This window comes from Salvelinus namaycush, chromosome 16, assembly GCF_016432855.1.
Source record: "Salvelinus namaycush isolate Seneca chromosome 16, SaNama_1.0, whole genome shotgun sequence".
In the NCBI taxonomy this organism is placed as follows: domain Eukaryota; kingdom Metazoa; phylum Chordata; class Actinopteri; order Salmoniformes; family Salmonidae; genus Salvelinus; species Salvelinus namaycush.
Window position 1 is genome coordinate 33,295,745 of NC_052322.1, and position 18,912 is coordinate 33,314,656.

At 44.6% G+C, this 18,912-nt stretch overlaps 1 pseudogene; it reads left to right on the forward strand.

Annotated features, from left to right (window-relative positions):
- LOC120061639 overlaps positions 1–18,912 on the forward strand; it is a 51,162-nt pseudogene that overhangs the window by 26,908 nt on the left and 5,342 nt on the right.

Below are 18,912 nucleotides of genomic sequence, written 5' to 3' on the forward strand. Positions count from 1 at the left end.
TACACCTGTAACCATGGCACCCGTCCTGTTTTATCTCCCTCTTCCTGGCAGTTTGACCCTCTGACCCCTGTCTCAGCCACTCTGGAGCTCCTATTGGTGGAGGACTTGACAGTCAGTCCTGAAGCCGTCACCATATACAACCACCCTAACGTGTGGGTAAGAACTGGGGTATGTGTGAAATGTTCAGAAGAAATAGATAGAAATGTAAGTTATAGAGCTGACAGAACACAATGTGACCCATCCCATCCGTCACTGTCAAAAGTGATATCTGCTCCATGTATCCCATTTCTATGGTCTTCCACTCTTCCCTCACTGGCCACTATCTTAATCCTGTCTGACCTTTTGACCTGTCTCACGCGCTGTAATCCTCTTACTGAGGTCACTACCTGCCATGTAAACCCCTCATTCAGTCTCCCTCCGTATCACTGACGGCTCACAGATACCATCTAGATGATAGCACTGGATTGTGATGCCTTGAAATATTACACACAGCGGCCCTTCATCACAAGGTTTTATCAGTATGGATTATCTCACTATTATTACTTGTGGCCTATGATGTGAAAAGCATGTGAACCACAATGTATTGATGTTACACTTCATGGGCTACAGTACATTTCAGCTGATACTGTGATGGGTCTTGGGCTTCTTCTTTGTCATCTTGTCCATTGTGGTATCACGCTTTCATCTATGGCTTCTCCTGCTGTGCCTCCAGGCTGACCTGGCCCTGTGGGAGGGATCTGGGTATTTCTTTGTCAACACCAGTGTTGGAGGGATAGCATACGTGGTGCACAAAGAGGCCCAGGGATCTGCTGAGGTGAGGAGAAACATGGAACGCTCAGAAGGACAATGCTGCTGAACATACCACTCTGTTTTTGAATGTACTTCTATAGGATCAGCATACCATGGTTACATATTTGTCTGATGTGATGTTGTATAACTGCCTTCCTAGGTCTTACACCTCTTTTGGTCCCTTAACATTTTACTTTCTAATGCTATTGTAAATGACGTGATACTCTGAATGCAGCATTGATGAAAGCACCAGGACATCCTTGTGCCTTTGTTTTAACACAAAGACAAGTTCAGTGAAAACATGTCATATAAAACCTTTAATCACTGTGGTCTCTCCAGGTGCTTCCAGTCCAGCCGGGGACGGTGCAGGTGATGGTTCATGACCTCTGCCTGGCCTTCCCAGCCCCTGCTACGGCTACGGTCCACATCTCAGACATCCTGGAGGTTTATGTCCGAGTGGTTGACAAGGTCAGTGGCCAGCCTCAATACTTTATCCTGCAGGGCAGACACCCAACTTGACTATAATCCCTGTTATCTCTCACACATTCCTCTGGTCTGACTAGCCCTTATAAATAAATGGTGTCATGCTGAAATTCTAAAGGTTGTGTATCACTGGTTTGCCATGGAACAGGACAGCCTTGTTTTCTGTGAAGTGTGTATTCAGGAAATGGAAATAGAATTAAGATGCTGTGAATGTTGGTTGATCCTTTCATGCCAATTAAACTAATTTGAATTTGAGTGTAGCTGCGTATATACTTTGTTTTACTAATTAAATTAGATCCCCAAATAGTCCTTTTCCTAGTAACACAACATTGACTTGTTTCTTGCAGGTGGAGATTGGTCAATCTGTGAGAGCCCATGTCAGGGTTCTGGATGACAACAAGAAGCCCTTCCTGGCCAAATATTTCCACTTTATGAATTTGAAACTCAGTGTAACTTCTGTCATCGTCTCTCTGCAGTAAGTTACCGTTACATGATTGGATCATATAAGTATAAAGTTATATTCTCTTCTTAGAGCAAATATTGTTAAACACACACCGTCACATTGCCTCTGTCTGTGCAACTGGTCATGGAAAAACAGATTTAGAATGACTCCTGCACGCACTGCGGCACGTATATTATGCCTGCATTTCAGTGAAGTTGACATCGAGTTCACCATTCATGTTGTGTTTACCCCAGAGCATTGTCAGATCTCTCAGAGAAGGACACTGCTATCTTCCTGGTCAAAGGCTTAGCTATTGGACAGACCAGTGTTTCTGCTATGCTAGTAGACAGAACTGGAAGGAAGATTGTATCTGCTCCTCAGAAAATAGAGGTAGGAGGGTTTCATAAGAACTCAACATTGTTGTCCAATGATGTGTATGACGTCGTTGACAGTCATTTGTTTCGGTCTTTCTAGGTCTTTCCACCATTCAAACTGATCCCCAGGAAAATGACTCTGATAATCGGAGCAATGATCCAGGTAAATCGGATTCTACAGTTATATGGACTATTGTGATAAAACCCTGGCCTCTGCAAAACCCTTATCATGTCTGGATAATTTCCAGTTGTGAAGATTATTTGAATCTCCATGTGCTTTCAAATAGGTCTTTCCAGCTTACCTTTTGGAACAAATGCTAATTTGTCTTCCTGTCATTTGTGAAGCTCTCCAAATGCCAGTTAATTGCTGAACATTAAGTTATTGTAAATATACACTGAGTATACAAAACATTAGGAACTGCTCTTTCCATTAGACTGACCTGGTGAATCTAGGTGAAAGCTATGATCCCTTATTGATTCACTGGTTAAATCCACAGTGTAGATGAAGGGGACGAGACAGGTTAAAGAAGGATTTTTAAGCCTTCAGACAATTGAGTTGTGGATAGGTGTCATTCAGGGTGAATGGGCAAGACAAAATATTTAAGTGCCTTTGAACAGGTTATGGTGGTAGATGCTAGGTTTGTGTTAAGAACTGCAACGCTGCTGGGTTTTTCATGCTCAACAGTTTCCCATGTGTATCAAGAATGGCCAACCACCCAAAGGACATCCAACAAACTTGACACAACTGTGGGAAGCATTGGAGTCAACATGGGCCAGCATCCCTGTGGAACGCTTTCAACACCTTGTAGAGTCCATACCCCAACGAATTGAGGCAAAACTCAATATTAGGAAGGTGTTCCTAATGTTTGGTATACTCAAACCCTGTGAGTGACATGTTGATTTAATCTCCAATTCTCCAGTGTTGATTATTCTAACAGAGCATGGAGGATTTGATTGACTTGAGCAATTTAAAGACCTCACATTGACTAGAGTTAATGAACACGCTGTCGGTATTCTCCAGGCCAGTCATGTGAAACGGATAGTCTGCATATTGATGGCACACACACAGCCACACACACCACCCCTTACCTCATCTCTCCATGTTGTAGATCACATCCGAGGCAGCCCCAGTCCAACATCCTCTTCTCCATGGCCAATGAGCAGATAGCGTCTGTTAACGGCATAGGCCACGTCAGGGGCGTCGCTATTGGCAACGTCACCGTGACAGGACTGGTTCAAGCTGTCGATGCCGAGACTGGGAAACTTGTTGTCTCAGGTAAAATACCTGTACATCATCAGCTGAAACACAATGTGTGTTTAATCCTGTTTTTCACCAATTGAAAGTGATGTAATTCTATGCTGGTGTTTTCTATGAACAGGATCAAGTAGAGGTTCAAGTTGTGCAGTTGAGGGCCATTCGCATCCAAGCCCCTCTCACCAGAATGAAGACTGGGACACAGGTAATGCATGATAAATTAACTGTAATCTCAAATTGTCTCTGACAATGACCACAGGACATTCTTCAATCCAAGAAAGATGCATGACATTGTGAATATTAAGACTTGTGACCTGCTCTGAGTTGACTCATCCTATCCCTTCACCTAGATGCCTGTATATGTCATAGGGCTCAGCAGCAGTCAGAACCCCTTCTCATTTGGGAACGCCCTGCCTGGCCTCACCTTCCATTGGACCACCACCAAGACAGACATCCTGGAACTCCAATTACGACACGCCGAGGTGGGAACCACTTTTTCATCTAGAGTTTTTCTCCTTGATGAGTGGCGAAGGGCCGCTGAAGTTACATTTGGGTCCACAAACGCCATCGTTTTCAACTGAATCCACAAGAAGCCATAAATGGTGTAATGGGAAATGATTACAATTCTACTGGTATGATTACAATTCTAGATGAGTCAGATAAGACGTCTTTGTTTTGAGCTCCTCTCATTCTTTTGTATCAGAGTGACTGACTGAATTAGGACAAAATGTTGCTCCACCTTCACTAGAGAAACAACAGCTGATATTTCTAACTCTATTTCTGCTTTCATTCACTGATAAAACCCCCGTCTCTGTTCAGGCCTCCGTCCAGCTCCAACCGGAGCATAACTTTGCGATGAGTGTGACAGGGAAGACTAAAGGAAGGACCGGCCTCAAGGTGGTCCTAAAGGTCACTGACACCAAGGCTGGACAACTAGAGGGAAACCTACTGGAGCTCATTGATGAACTCCAGATCCAGGTACTATACTTATGCAGATACCGATAATATGCCAGAGGAAGTCAGATACCAAGTCCGACTTACTGCTGGTTCTTTTCTCCCTGGTTCTTATTTGGCCAGAGATCCCAATCTCCTGTTGGCCTAGGTCAGGGGAAGAATTCAAGTCAGCAGTACTGCTAGCTAAGAGGTCCGGATTTAGGGTTCAGCCCAGAACACAGCATTGTGATGGATCACTCTGTGTGGCTGGATCACACCGTTTCAGAAATATATGACACGGCTCATATATTTCTGGTTTGGTTTATACTGCTTGTTTATGGACCTCCGCTTGTCCTTGCGTTCCCTTCCACCTAAAAACAAACTGAAAGTGAACCAACATTGCAAGAGAAAACAACATGCTGAGAAGTCTGAATCACTGAAGTTTTGAATGTGGTCCTTGAGTCTCTCTGTGGTAGTTATCTTTAATAAAGTGATAAGGACAGATGAGTCGTGCATCCTGCTTCAAACTGCATTATACTATGTCGTGTCACGAAAACCCAAACATCAAAGGATGGGTAAAAACATCCTGTTCATTGCTCTCAACTCTTCCCTTTGATCAAGGTTTATGACAAGCTGCACATGCTTAACCCAGCCATGGAGGCTAAGGAGATACTGATGGCTCCCAACTCTGGGCTCAAACTCCAGACTAGCAGGTAATGTTAGAGGGGCCTACCAACACCCCTTTGTCTTAACCTAAGACACGTTGAACACAACATTTTCCATTGAACACTGAACACTACACATGCACTCTTAGGTTCCATCTCAAATGATACCATATCCTCTACTCTTGACTATTAAAACAACCGTTTGAGTCGTCTCCAGAAGATACAAGTCTACTAACTCTGGTGTCTTCTCCCATGGTGTGTGTAAACAGGGACGGTGTAGGTTCTCTGTCCTACCGGGTGCTGGATTGTCCCAACCAGGCTACCATCGTCCAAGTGAATGAGAAGGGCCTCCTGTCCTCTGGCTCTCGCACTGGCTCCTCCTCCCTGCTGGTGACCTCACAGGAGACCTTCGGTGTCAATCAAACACTGGTCCTCGCAGTGAAGGTGAGACCCAGTGGCTCCTTACTTCAATTCTATGAATCTTTGTTGTCCCTACGGCAAATAAACACAGTGCAAGGAATGAGAAATAACATAGTACACTAAAATCCATGAATAGATCAATGGAAAGGGGATACCTAGTCAGTTGTACAACTGAATGCATTCAACTGACATTTGTACATGTAAAGTTTTTGTCTTTCACAATTTCTGGATTAAGTTTGCTTTATTTAGTTGAAAGAACTTCAAGTTCTATCCATATCATCCTAAATTTACCGTATCTCATAAACTCAGCAAAAAAAGAAACGTCCCTTTTCCAGGACCCTGTCTTTCAAAGATAATTTGTAAAAATCCAAATAACTTCACAGATCTTCATTGTAAAGGGTTTAAACACTGTTTCCCATGCTTGTTCAATGAACCATAAACAATTAATGAACATGCACCTGTGGAACAGTCGTTAAGACACTAACAGCTTACAGACGGTAGGCAATTAAGGTCAAACTTATGAAAACTTATGAAAACCTTTCCTGCAGGCTCTACTTGACATGACCCTCCAGCATGACAATGCCACCAGCCATACTGCAAGTTCTGTGAGTGATTTCCTACAAGATAGGAAGGTCAGTGTTCTGCCATGGCCAGCGAAGAGCCCAGATCTCAATCCCATTGAGCACATCTGGGACCTGTTGGATCGGAGGGTGAGGGCTAGGGCTAGGGCCATTCCCCCCAGAAATGTCCGGGAACTTGCATGTGTCTTGGTGGAAGAGTGGTGTAACATCTCACAGCAAGAACTGGCAAATCTGGTGCAGTACTTAATGCAGCTGGTGGCCACATCAGATACTGACTGTTACTTTTGATTTTGACCCCCCCCCCCCTTTTGTTCAGGGACACATTATTCAATTTCTGTAAGTCACATGTCTGTGGAACTTGTTCAGTTTGTCTGTTGTTGAATCTTATGTTCATATTTACACGTTTGCTGAAAATATAACACAGTTGACAGTCAGAGGACGTTACCTTTTTTTGCGGAGTTTATAAATGTTGACGCTGTTGTCTTCATGGCATTATAAAGTCATTACAAATGGCATCACATTTTAAGACTATTAAATGAGAGATGGAGTGCTTTGTATTTGACTTATCATTGGTATAAGCGTATTCTCTTACATTGCTGTCTATAGCTAGATTTCCATCCAATTGGTGATAGATTTACAGACATACAGTTGAAGTCCACATACACCTTAGCCAAATACATTTAAAAACTCAGTTTCACAATTCCTGACATTCAATCCTAGTAAAAAAAATCCCTTAGGTCAGTTAGAATCACCACTTTATTTTAAGAATGTGAAATGTCAGAAATAGTGGAATGATTTATTTCAGCTTTTATTTCTATCATCACATTCCCAGTGGGTCAGAAGTTTACATACACTCAATTAGTATTTGGTAGCATTTCCTTTAAATTGTTTAACTTGGGTTAAACATTTTGGGTAGCCTTTCACAAGCTTCCCACAATAAGTTGGGTGAATTTTGGCCCATTCCTCCTGACAGAGCTGGTGTAGCGGAGTCAGGTTTGTAGGCCTCCTTGCTCGCACACGCTTTTTCAGTTCTGCCCACAAATTTTGTAGAAGATTGAGGTCAGGGCTTGTGGTGGCCACTCCAATACCTTGACTTTGTTGTCCTTTAGCCATTTTGCCACAACTTTGGAAGTATGCTTGGGGTCATTGTCCATTTGGAAGACCCATTTGCGACTGATGTCTTTAGATGTTGCTTCAATATATCCACATAATTTTACTTCCTCATGATGCTATCTATTTTGTGAAGTGCACCAGTCCCTTTGGACATTTTTCCAAAAAGTATGATCTTTGTCCCCATGTGCATTTGCAAACCGTAGTCTGGCCTTTTTATGGCAGTTTTGGAGCAGTGGCTTCTTCCTTGCTGAGCGGCCTTTCAGGTTATGTCGATATAGGACTAGTTTTACTGTGGATATAGATATGTTTCCTCCAGCATCTTCACAAGGTCCTTTGCTGTTCTGGGATTGATTTGCATTTTTCGCACCAAAGTACGTTAATCTCTAGGAGACAGAACACGTCTCCTTCCTGAGCGGTATGACGGCTGCGTGGTCCCATGGTGTTTATACTTGCGTACTATTGTTTGTACATGTTACGCATGCCTCTTGGAGGGAACGCAACACCCTGCTACACTCAACTCCCCGTGGAGTGAAAGAGGTATGTGATTATAGGTAAGGACGACAGAGGCAGAGAATATTACCGTTTACAGGGAACTTATTTCCTTAACACGGTAATGTGGCGAAAAGGGGCCGTCCACGGAACCAAAGAAAGTAAAGGTTAGTCCTCTCTCCTACCTTACCTGCCTACCTAAACTTAAGGCCACGTGGAGCGCTAACCAAACTACAGGGGGTTGTACGCCCAAGTCTTAACTCGTGTGCATAGAAGAGTACATACTACGGGTATATGTATGCCCGCAGGCCTCTTGCCTTAGCACTCCCAAGGTGCCTTCACCTTCCCCCCCGGGAACAAAAACAGAATAATTACTAACGTAAAGTGAACAATTTCAATAATCAAAAACACAGTCCTTTTGACATAAACATGCCTCAGCAGGACTGGCTACAAAATACTTTCCAAAAACTGTCTGAGCAACAACCAACACAGGACATCAAAGAAGCTCTCTCTCCTAACAAAGGAACACTTTATCCAGCTGGAGAAGGAGCTTGTAATTGCAGACAGCTGTATCTGACGAGAGGGCTGGGTCAGCTCCAATCATTGATGGGTTTGACCAATCAGCTGCTTGGGGGATCCAGGAAGCCATCCTGAAAATATATACATACAAACCCACAACACAGAAACTGGAACGTAACAGTACAGATGAACATGGTACCTTCAGGTGTTTGGAAATTGCGCCCAAGGATGAACCAGACTTGTGGAGGTCTACAATTTTTTTCTGAGGTCTTGGCTGATTTCTTTAGATTTTCCCATGATGTCAAGAAAAGAGGCACTGAGTTTGAAGGTAGGCCTTGAAATACATCCACAGGTACACCTCCAATTGACTCAAATGATGTCAATTAGCCTATCAGAAGCTAAAGCCATGACATACTTTTCTGGAATTTTCCAAGCTGTTTAAAGGCACAGCCAACTTATTGTATGTAAACTTCTGACCCACTGGAATTGTGATAGTGAAATAATCTGTCTGTAAACAATTGTTGGAAAAATTACTTGTGTCATGCACAAAGTAATGTCCTAACCGACTTGCCAAAACTATAGTTTGTTAACAAGAAATTTGTGGAGTGGTTGAAAAATGAGTTTTAATGACTCCAACAAAGTGTATGTAAACTTCTGACTTCAACTGTATATGCAAAAATATGCATATAGTTTTTATGCAGATTTTCCCATGAGAGATGTTTCCATCAAATTGACTGGTTCAAATTGCATTTTACTGGTCACATACACATGTTGCAGATAAAAGGCTGAGTATGATGATGTAGTGTACAGAAAAATACCTTTTGCGGTTAAATTCCCATGTTCCGAATAAAACAAGTTAAAATATTGCGTTATATAGCGAGTAGCCAACAGCGCTATCTGTGCTCTGTTGGCTAGAGAGCACGTATAGCCTACATGATAAGATTATTAGTATGGACAAATTGCAGCTAAGCATCGATCATCATGTCACCAGAATAAGACCATCGATATTTATTGGAAAGGAGCATCAAGCTCATCACCGTGCACTGTCACCACTCTGAAGTTTATAACTTATTTCATCTGTAGCCTAATAAACTGCATAGTTTCCTGAGTCGTAGTGGGAAGACTACACTACATGCCATTGTGTGACTCCCAAGTTTACTTCGATATAATGGTTATTCTATCAATATTTGCCCATAAAAGCGTTTCTACCGACATTTCTCGCATAATTCATTTTACCAACTAAAAAATATCCCACATTTTCTAGCGTATTTTGTTTTGTCGACATTTGGAAAGTTTGCCGAAAGATTTTCTGTTTCCATCAGGCCTGTAATAAAAAAAATCCAAAATGTACTTTACTTGCATAAAAAGGTTTTGCTCCTTTCTGTGGTTTTCCAGGTGGTTCCAGTGTCGTACCTGCGTTTCAGCACCAGTCCAATTCTACACAGAGACAGCCTGTCTGCTATTCCTCTGGGCATGGTCCTTACTTTCACTGTTCACCTCCATGCTAACACCGGAGAGGTCCTTCAGTCATAACTCCCTGCTCACGTTCACCACCAACAGGAAAGTTCACACTTGTTAGTTCTGGTTAATTATGGTTGCTTTCTGTGTATTTCCCTAAAGGTATTCATTTTCAGGTTACAAAGGACCCTACAATAATACTATTTTGTGCAGATTTGAAAGTCAAATGAATTGACCACTTTTGGGATAATAAAGTTATCTTGTACTTGAGATATGAAGGTACAGGATTCAGAATGTGTACTAATTGGGGAAGAAAATGCAAACAGCAAGGGGAAAAGCAGCATGGCAGACAATTTAAGATGGGATGGTAGGGTTCAAGGGCTGTTACCTGTGTGGACCAAGGCTGTGGAGCCATCATTTTGTCATCATGAGCTGGAAAAGTAGTGCCAAAGCTGCTCTCGGAGTGATCTGTTGGCGCGAACTCTTCCATCTTTCCTCGAACTAATGTCTCTCCATTGCCTTTACCAGTGGAACAGAACATTTTAATTTAACACTTAAATCTCTCAGAATGCATTTATTCAATCAGTTCTTGTAGCCCCTCAGCAAAGTAAACATTGTAAATAGTGACTCCCTGCCTAGTATTGATTTTCTGAATTACATTCTCATGCTCTGTATGGGGTGTACTTTTTTATGATATTGACCCGTACAGGACATTGAGATATGTAGAAGTGGAAACACTGGGATTCGTCTGTGTGTTGCTGTTTGAGTACAACACAAAGTATGTCTGTGTGATTGTGACTGCATGTTGCACAGCCGCAGTCTGTATATCTGAATGCTGCAGCAGTACAACTACAGTAAACGAGTGCACCATGGCACCCACAAGAGTCTAAGCCGGGGGAGGGGGGAGATACTACTAAGCTATATGGAATTGTTTTAAAGTCATACCAAGGATCGTTTTGCTATTAGATTTTGAATTTTAAGACCCCTTGAAGTATTAAAAAAAGATATACAAAAATTATTTGATGACATAATTTTGGGCCTTGCTGCTATTAGCCAATACAAACTCATTGAATAACAGATTCACTACATGGAACAACAGGTAGTCATCGTCCCCCCCCCCCCCCCAAAAAAGAAAGGTTGTTCTGAAGTGTCTGTCCTAAATCTGAGAGGTAGAAGACAGTCAGAAAACACTTTTTTCCCCTGCAAGTATTTAACCCCTTATTTTTGGCACTAAACAGTCTCCATATATTCAGACGAGTCTTGTGAGGCCTGTTGATGTCCTAGAGCAAAACAACTGATGTGTTTGTGAGTCTCACCTTTTCATAGAGGGGTTATTTTAGTGTGTAGTCCAAACTGTTTGGATGCTATAGACAGAAGTTGGCAGATTGGCTGCACCGACTTCAGACGAGTCCTAAGATGCTTGGAGGTCATAGAGCATCTTTCCATAGATGGGTCATAATAGTTTATATGCCAAACAGTTGGGACGCTACAGACGATTTTGTGAGAAGACCGATTTTTGGGACGTCTCATGGTCTGACAAGCACCGCTCTAGCTCTGTCACCTTTCACCACAGATGCAGAAGTGTTACATAGGCGGATGAAGTCAATTGAGATGCATCCAATGCAGATATCTCTAGCTTAAAGTGACAGATTTTTCTGGGGTTGTTGTTATTGTGCTAATTAGATTTCCGAGGCGGCGTGGACATCGACCATAGTTTTAAAGCCAGCACCTCTCTCCCAAGGTTCACAACATGAATTTAGCTGGCTGTTACTTAGTAAGATGGAGCCGACAGACATGGCAGCTCTGCTTCTAGCTCCTAAGCAACTTTGCAGTATTTTGTTTTTTTGTGTGTTATTTCTTACACTATTAGCCCAGAACGCTTTTTGTGTTATTATATACAACTGGAAGTAACTTTTGGATATCAGAGGGGCGGTAACTCACCAGCATTAGGACCAAGAATAATACTTTCCCGAATTGGATCCTTTGTTCACCCCCCCAGGGCAATTGAACTTATCCCAGAGGCTGCTCCAAGACGCCGGCGGAGAAGAGGTATTTGGAGTGGACTTCTAGTCTGACTCAGGAGGCGTGCACACCATCCACCGCTTCAGAGTATATTACTCGCTATGTTCAGTCTCAGAACAATAAAGTAGATGAGCTCAGGGCGAGGATCTCCTTTCAGAGAGACATCAGGGACAGTAACATACTCTGTTTCACAGAATCATGGCTCTCTCCAGATATACTGTCCCCATCCATACAGCCAGCTGGGTTCTCAGTACATTGCATACAAGAATAAAAAACTCTCCGGGAAGAAAGGCGGTGGTGTATGTTTCATGATTAAGTACACATGGTGTGATTATGATAACGTACAGAAACTCAAGTCCTTTTGTTCACCCGACCTAGAATACCTCGCAACAAATGCCAACCGTATTACCTCCCAAGAGGATTCTCTTTGGTTATAGTCACAGCCGTGGATATTCCCCCTCATGCCGATACCACGATGGCCATCAAACTACTGCACTGGTCTATTCATTTACATTTACATTTAAGTCATTTAGCAGACGCTCTTATCCAGAGCGACTTACAAATTGGTGCATTCACCTTATGATATCCTGTGGAACAACCACTTTACAATAGTGCATCTAACTCTTTAAGGGGGGGGGGGGGGGTTAGAAGGATTACTTTATCCTATCCTAGGTATTCCTTAAAGAGGTGGGGTTTCAGGTGTCTCCGGAAGGTGGTGATTGACTCCGCTGACCTGGCGTCGTGAGGGAGTTTGTTCCACCATTGGGGTGCCAGAGCAGCGAACAGTTTTGACTGGGCTGAGCGGGAACTGTACTTCCTCAGAGGTAGGGAGGCGAGCAGGCCAGAGGTGGATGAACGCAGTGCCCTTGTTTGGGTGTAGGGCCTGATCAGAGCCTGAAGGTACGGAGGTGCCGTTCCCCTCACAGCTCCGTAGGCAAGCACCATGGTCTTGTAGCGGATGCGAGCTTCAACTGGAAGCCAGTGGAGAGAGCGGAGGAGCGGGGTGACGTGAGAGAACTTGGGAAGGTTGAACACCAGACGGGCTGCGGCGTTCTGGATGAGTTGTAGGGGTTTAATGGCACAGGCAGGGAGCCCAGCCAACAGCGAGTTGCAGTAATCCAGACGGGAGATGACAAGTGCCTGGATTAGGACCTGCGCCGCTTCCTGTGTGAGGCAGGGTCGTACTCTGCGAATGTTGTAGAGCATGAACCTACAGGAACGGGTCACCGCCTTGATGTTGGTTGAGAACGACAGGGTGTTGTCCAGGATCACGCCAAGGTTCTTAGCACTCTGGGAGGAGGACACAATGGAGTTGTCAACCGTGATGGCGAGATCATGGAACGGGCAGTCCTTCCCCGGGAGGAAGAGCAGCTCCGTCTTGCCGAGGTTCAGCTTGAGGTGGTGATCCGTCATCCACACTGATATGTCTGCCAGACATGCAGAGATGCGATTCGCCACCTGGTTATCAGAGGGGGGAAAGGAGAAGATTAATTGTGTGTCGTCTGCATAGCAATGATAGGAGAGACCATGTGAGGATATGACAGAGCCAAGTGACTTGGTGTATAGCGAGAATAGGAGAGGGCCTAGAACAGAGCCCTGGGGGACACCAGTGGTGAGAGCACGTGGTGCGGAGACAGATTCTCGCGACGCCACCTGGTAGGAGCGACCTGTCAGGTAGGACGCAATCCAAGCGTGAGCCGCGCCGGAGATGCCCAGCTCGGAGAGGGTGGAGAGGAGGATCTGATGGTTCACAGTATCAAAGGCAGCCGATAGGTCTAGAAGGATGAGAGCAGAGGAGAGAGAGTTAGCTTTAGCAGTGCGGAGCGCCTCCGTGACACAGAGAAGAGCAGTCTCAGTTGAATGACTAGTCTTGAAACCTGACTGATTTGGATCAAGAAGGTCATTCTGAGAGAGATAGCAGGAGAGCTGGCCAAGGATGGCACGTTCAAGAGTTTTGGAGAGAAAAGAAAGAAGGGATACTGGTCTGTAGTTGTTGACATCGGAGGGATCGAGTGTAGGTTTTTTCAGAAGGGGTGCAACTCTCGCTCTCTTGAAGACGGAAGGGACGTAGCCAGCGGTCAAGGATGAGTTGATGAGCGAGGTGAGGTAAGGGAGAAGGTCTCCGGAAATGGTCTGGAGAAGAGAGGAGGGGATAGGGTCAAGCGGGCAGGTTGTTGGGCGGCCGGCCGTCACAAGACGCGAGATTTCATCTGGAGAGAGAGGGGAGAAAGAGGTCAAAGCACAGGGTAGGGCAGTGTGAGCAGAACCAGCGGTGTCGTTTGACTTAGCAAACGAGGATCGGATGTCGTCGACCTTCTTTTCAAAATGGTTGACGAAGTCATCCGCAGAGAGGGAGGGGGGAGGAGGGGGAGGAGGATTCAGGAGGGAGGAGAAGGTGGCAAAGAGCTTCCTAGGGTTAGAGGCAGATGCTTGGAATTTAGAGTGGTAGAAAGTGGCTTTAGCAGCAGAGACAGAAGAGGAGAATGTAGAGAGGAGGGAGTGAAAGGATGCCAGGTCCGCAGGGAGGCGAGTTTTCCTCCATTTCCGCTCGGCTGCCCGGAGCCCTGTTCTGTGAGTTCGCAGTGAGTCGTCGAGCCACGGAGCAGGAGGGGAGGACCGAGCCGGCCTGGAGGATAGGGGACATAGAGTCAAAGGGAGGAGAGGAGGGTTGAGGAGGCAGAATCAGGAGATAGGTTGGAGAAGGTTTGAGCAGAGGGAAGAGATGATAGGATGGAAGAGGAGAGAGTAGCGGGGGAGAGAGAGCGAAGGTTGGGACGGCGCGATACCATCCGAGTAGGGGCAGTGTGGGAAGTGTTGGATGAGAGCGAGAGGGAAAAGGATACAAGGTAGTGGTCGGAGACTTGGAGGGGAGTTGCAATGAGATTAGTGGAAGAACAGCATCTAGTAAAGATGAGGTCAAGCGTATTGCCTGCCTTGTGAGTAGGGGGGGAAGGTGAGAGGGTGAGGTCAAACGAGGAGAGGAGTGGAAAGGAGGCAGAGAGGAATGAGTCAAAGGTAGACGTGGGGAGGTTAAAGTCACCCAGAACTGTGAGAGGTGAGCCATCCTCAGGAAAGGAACTTATCAGGGCGTCAAGCTCATTGATGAACTCTCCAAGGGAACCTGGAGGGCGATAAATGATAAGGATGTTAAGCTTGAAAGGGCTGGTAACTGTGACAGCATGGAATTCAAAGGAGGCGATAGACAGATGGGTCAGGGGAGAAAGAGAGAATGTCCACTTGGGAGAGATGAGGATCCCAGTGCCACCACCCCGCTGACCAGAAGCTCTCGGGGTGTGCGAGAACACGTGGGCAGACGAGGAGAGAGCAGTAGGAGTAGCAGTGTTATCAGTGGTAATCCATGTTTCCGTCAGTGCCAAGAAGTCGAGGGACTGGAGGGAGGCATAGGCTGAGATGAACTCTGCCTTGTTGGCCGCAGATCGGCAGTTCCAGAGGCTGCCGGAGACCTGGAACTCCACGTGGGTCGTGCGCGCTGGGACCACCAGGTTAGAGTAGCAGCGGCCACGCGGTGTGAAGCGTTTGTATGGTCTGTGCAGAGAGGAGAGAAGAGGGATAGACAGACACATAGTTGACAGGCTACAGAAGAGGCTACGCTAATGCAAAGGAGATTGGAATGACAATCTCGAAACTACACGTCTCAATATTCGAAACGACACGTCTCGAATGTTCAGAAAGTTAAGCTTACGTTGCAAAAAATCTTATTGACTAAAATGATATAGTACTGCTGGCTGGTGAAATAGGCTAGCTAGCAGTGGCTGCGTTGTTGACTTTGTTTGAAAGTGTAGCTGGCTAGGTAACCTCTAACTGGCTAGGTAACCTCGACAATTACTCTAGACTACACAATTATCTTGGATACAAAGACAGCAAAGACAACTATGTAGCTAGCTAACACTACGCTAATCAAGTCGTTCCGTTGTAATGTATTAGTTTCTACAGTGTTGCTATTCGGTAGGAGTTGGCTAGCTAGCAGTGTTAGCTAGCAGTGTTGACTAGGTAGGAGAACGGCAGCGCGGCGGACGAAAATAGCTGGCTAGCTAACCGATAATTACTCTAAACTACACAATTATCTTAGATACAAAGACAGCAAAGACAACTATGTAGCTAGCTAACACTACACTAATCAAGTCGTTCCGTTGTAATGTAATAGTTTATACAGTGCTGCTATTCGGTGGCTAGCTGGCTAGCTGGCTAGCTGGCTAGCTAGCAGTGTTGACTACGTTACGTTAGAAGGACGAAAATAGCTGGCTAGCGAACCTCAATAATTACTCTAAACTACACAATTATCTTTGATACAAAGACGGCTATGTAGCTAGCTAAGATCAAACAAATAATTCAATGCTGGTCTGACAAAGCTGGGACCGAGAGACTGAAAAAGAGCTTCTATCTCAAGGCCATCAGACTGTTAAATAGCCATCACTAGCTGGCTACCACCCAGTTACTCAACCCTGCACCTTAGAGGCTGCTGCCCTATATACAAAGACATGGAATCACTGGTCACTTTAATTATGTTTACGTAATTTACTCATTTCATATGTATGTACTGTATTCTATTCTACTGTATTTTAGTCAATGCCACTCTGACATTGCTCGTCCTAATATTTACATTTTTCTTAATTCCATTATTTTACTTTTAGATGTGTGTGAATTGTTAGATATTACTGCACTATTGGAGCTAGGAACACAAGCAATTCGCTACACCCGCAATAACATCTGCTAAATATGTGTATGTGACCAATAAAATTGTATTTGATTCCCATTTCAGAGTGAGTTGTTTCCACCTGAGTGAGCTAAATGAATAGGTGAGAGTGAAGAGGGGAGGCTGTGCTGCTCAGCCCTGCTAGGGACTCTGTCATTCGCCTGCACAATAAATTGATTCCATTATTTTGTTCTCAAAGTGCTGACAGACTATAGAAGAGATGTGTCCAAATAAGAGTAAGTAAGATGGTGGGGTAGTAAGGGGCTCTGACTGTGATTGGGGCCCTATAGGGCCACAGGAGAATCACTTCTGGTCTTGTGTCCAGGCAGAGGTAGTTGATTACTGGTTATGCAAGTATAGCCGTTGTGAATTCGTACCAACCAAACTCATGTTGACCATTCGCTCTCCTGTCTGTCTGTAGGGATGACCTGGTGCAGGTTGGCCGAGGCCCATGTAACAACAGTCTGACTGTGCGGACGGTCAGCGTGGGTCTCACCCTGCTGGCCGTGTGGGACGAGGAGAATACGGGGATGGCTGACTACCTGGCACTGCCAGTCCAGCATGCTATCCACCCAGAGAACGCCACGATGCTGGTGGTGGGAGATGTGGTTTGCCTGAGTGCCCAGCACCTCAGCCTCCAAGGTGAGATGTCAAAGAGAGGTTAATGTGGTGTTGTAAAATAACAGATGCACTGTTACTTGGCACTGTTACTAGTAGTACAACCAAGGTGCATGAAATGAGGTTAGGCTTATCTACGAAAGATGTTCAGACTATTTTGGATTGAAATGTATGTTTCATTGGATCGATTGGTTCTTTTGATGTTGAATCTTTATGTTAACTATGAGATAATGATATTTTTAGCAATTTACTTTGTTTATGTAGTTCTGAATGCAGTCATTTTTCTGCAGATTTTTTGGGAGCTTTTTTTCAAAGCTAGAAATAAGAATGTTTATTGGAGGTTTGCAAACATTACAATTGTCAGCCCTGAGTGAAGCAGTGTGACGTATAAGACAGTCTTCTAAATGAAGTGTGAATATTCTAGTTTTGAGCGTTGTGTAATGTTTCAGCTCTTCTCTCTTCCCTACAGGTGTCCCGGGTACCTGGACCTCCTCATCCACTGGCGTGCTGCAGGTGGACTCTAAAACGGGCGTGCCCAGAGATGCAGGCACCGCCACTGTCTACTATGAGATCACTGGCCTGCTGAAGACCTACAGAAAGGTACTATACTTGTTTTACACATTCGCTATGGCGGTAAGATGATATCTGCATCAAATCTGACACCATGTGGATGCATCACAAATACTTATCTCATCACCATCATGATCACTAAGACAGCTTTGTGTAAGGTAGCCTAGTGGTTAGAGCGTTGGGCCAGGTAGACTAGTGGTTAGAGCGTTGGGCCAGTAACCGAAAGGTTGCTAGATGGAATCCCCGAACTGACAAGGGTACAAAAAATAAATAATGTTCTCCAGGCGCCGAAGACGTGGATGTCGATTATGGCCGCACCCTCACCTCTCTGATTCAGAGGGGTTGGGTTAAATGCAGAAGACATATTTCAGTTGAATGCATTGTTGTACAACTGACTAGGTATCCCCCTTTCCCTTTCCCACTAGTGTAGATGTTAATCATAGTGGTGTAATGTGTGTGATGCCCCTCCCCTTATGTGGCGATTCTCCGCAGAGCGACATGACGCAGGCAGCATGGTAAGGATTCATTACTAGCCCAGCCTTCCTCTCTGAGATTGAGCTCTCTCTCTCACACAAACGCACAGAGAGAGTCTGTCTGTCTCTTCCAGGCAGCTCCCTCCTTCTGGCTGCTACAGGCCTTTTGTGCATTTACATATGAATCTTTCCCAATTAGCAGGGAGTGAATGGCTGAGGAGGATCCGTGTGGATTAGATGGATGCTATCTGGTTCAGTAGATAACTCAGTAATGACATTTTTAAAGGAGAATGACTCTGAATGGAGATGTTAGCAGATACCATGTTGCTGTACTGAACACTGAAATGAATATGCACAGCTGTTCACTTGCGTTGCGGGAATTGGCCTATATGGATAGGGCTAAATTGAAATGTTTCTTACAGACGGAATATGAAAAGCATGGTAGGAATTAAAAGGGAACAGTTTGGAGATTATGGAAAATTATTAGACAGTTGAGGACCAAAGTGTGCACCAGTTCCTAAGTAATTTCAATGCACTTTTATGACTCAAAGAAGTCTACGGTGCTTTTTTGAGGTCCTAGCTCTGCCATTGGGGAACTCCAGCAAGCACACTTGGAGTTTTTTCTGTTTGGAATACAACCCCTGCATCCCTGCCATCACACACTGTTTTTTTTACTCAATTTAAAAACAGCCCATTTATAAATCACAATCTGGGTCAGGTGTGCATCATTTGAAAGCCTATTCATGACTAGCTAAGTTATAAAATACAATCTTAGTGTTAGGCTTTTACAAGGTAATTCAGAGAAACAGATTGTCATTTTGGTGCGCATAGGAGCCATGACTCCATTCAGGTGCGTGTTCCACTGCAAATTTTCTTCACAATGGACAAATAGGCTCATTGTGTTCAGAACAACCCAGGGTATGTACTCTTGTAACTGTACATCAAACATAGTGATCATAAGCGTTGACACATTTGGACTCGCGGGTGTTTGGCT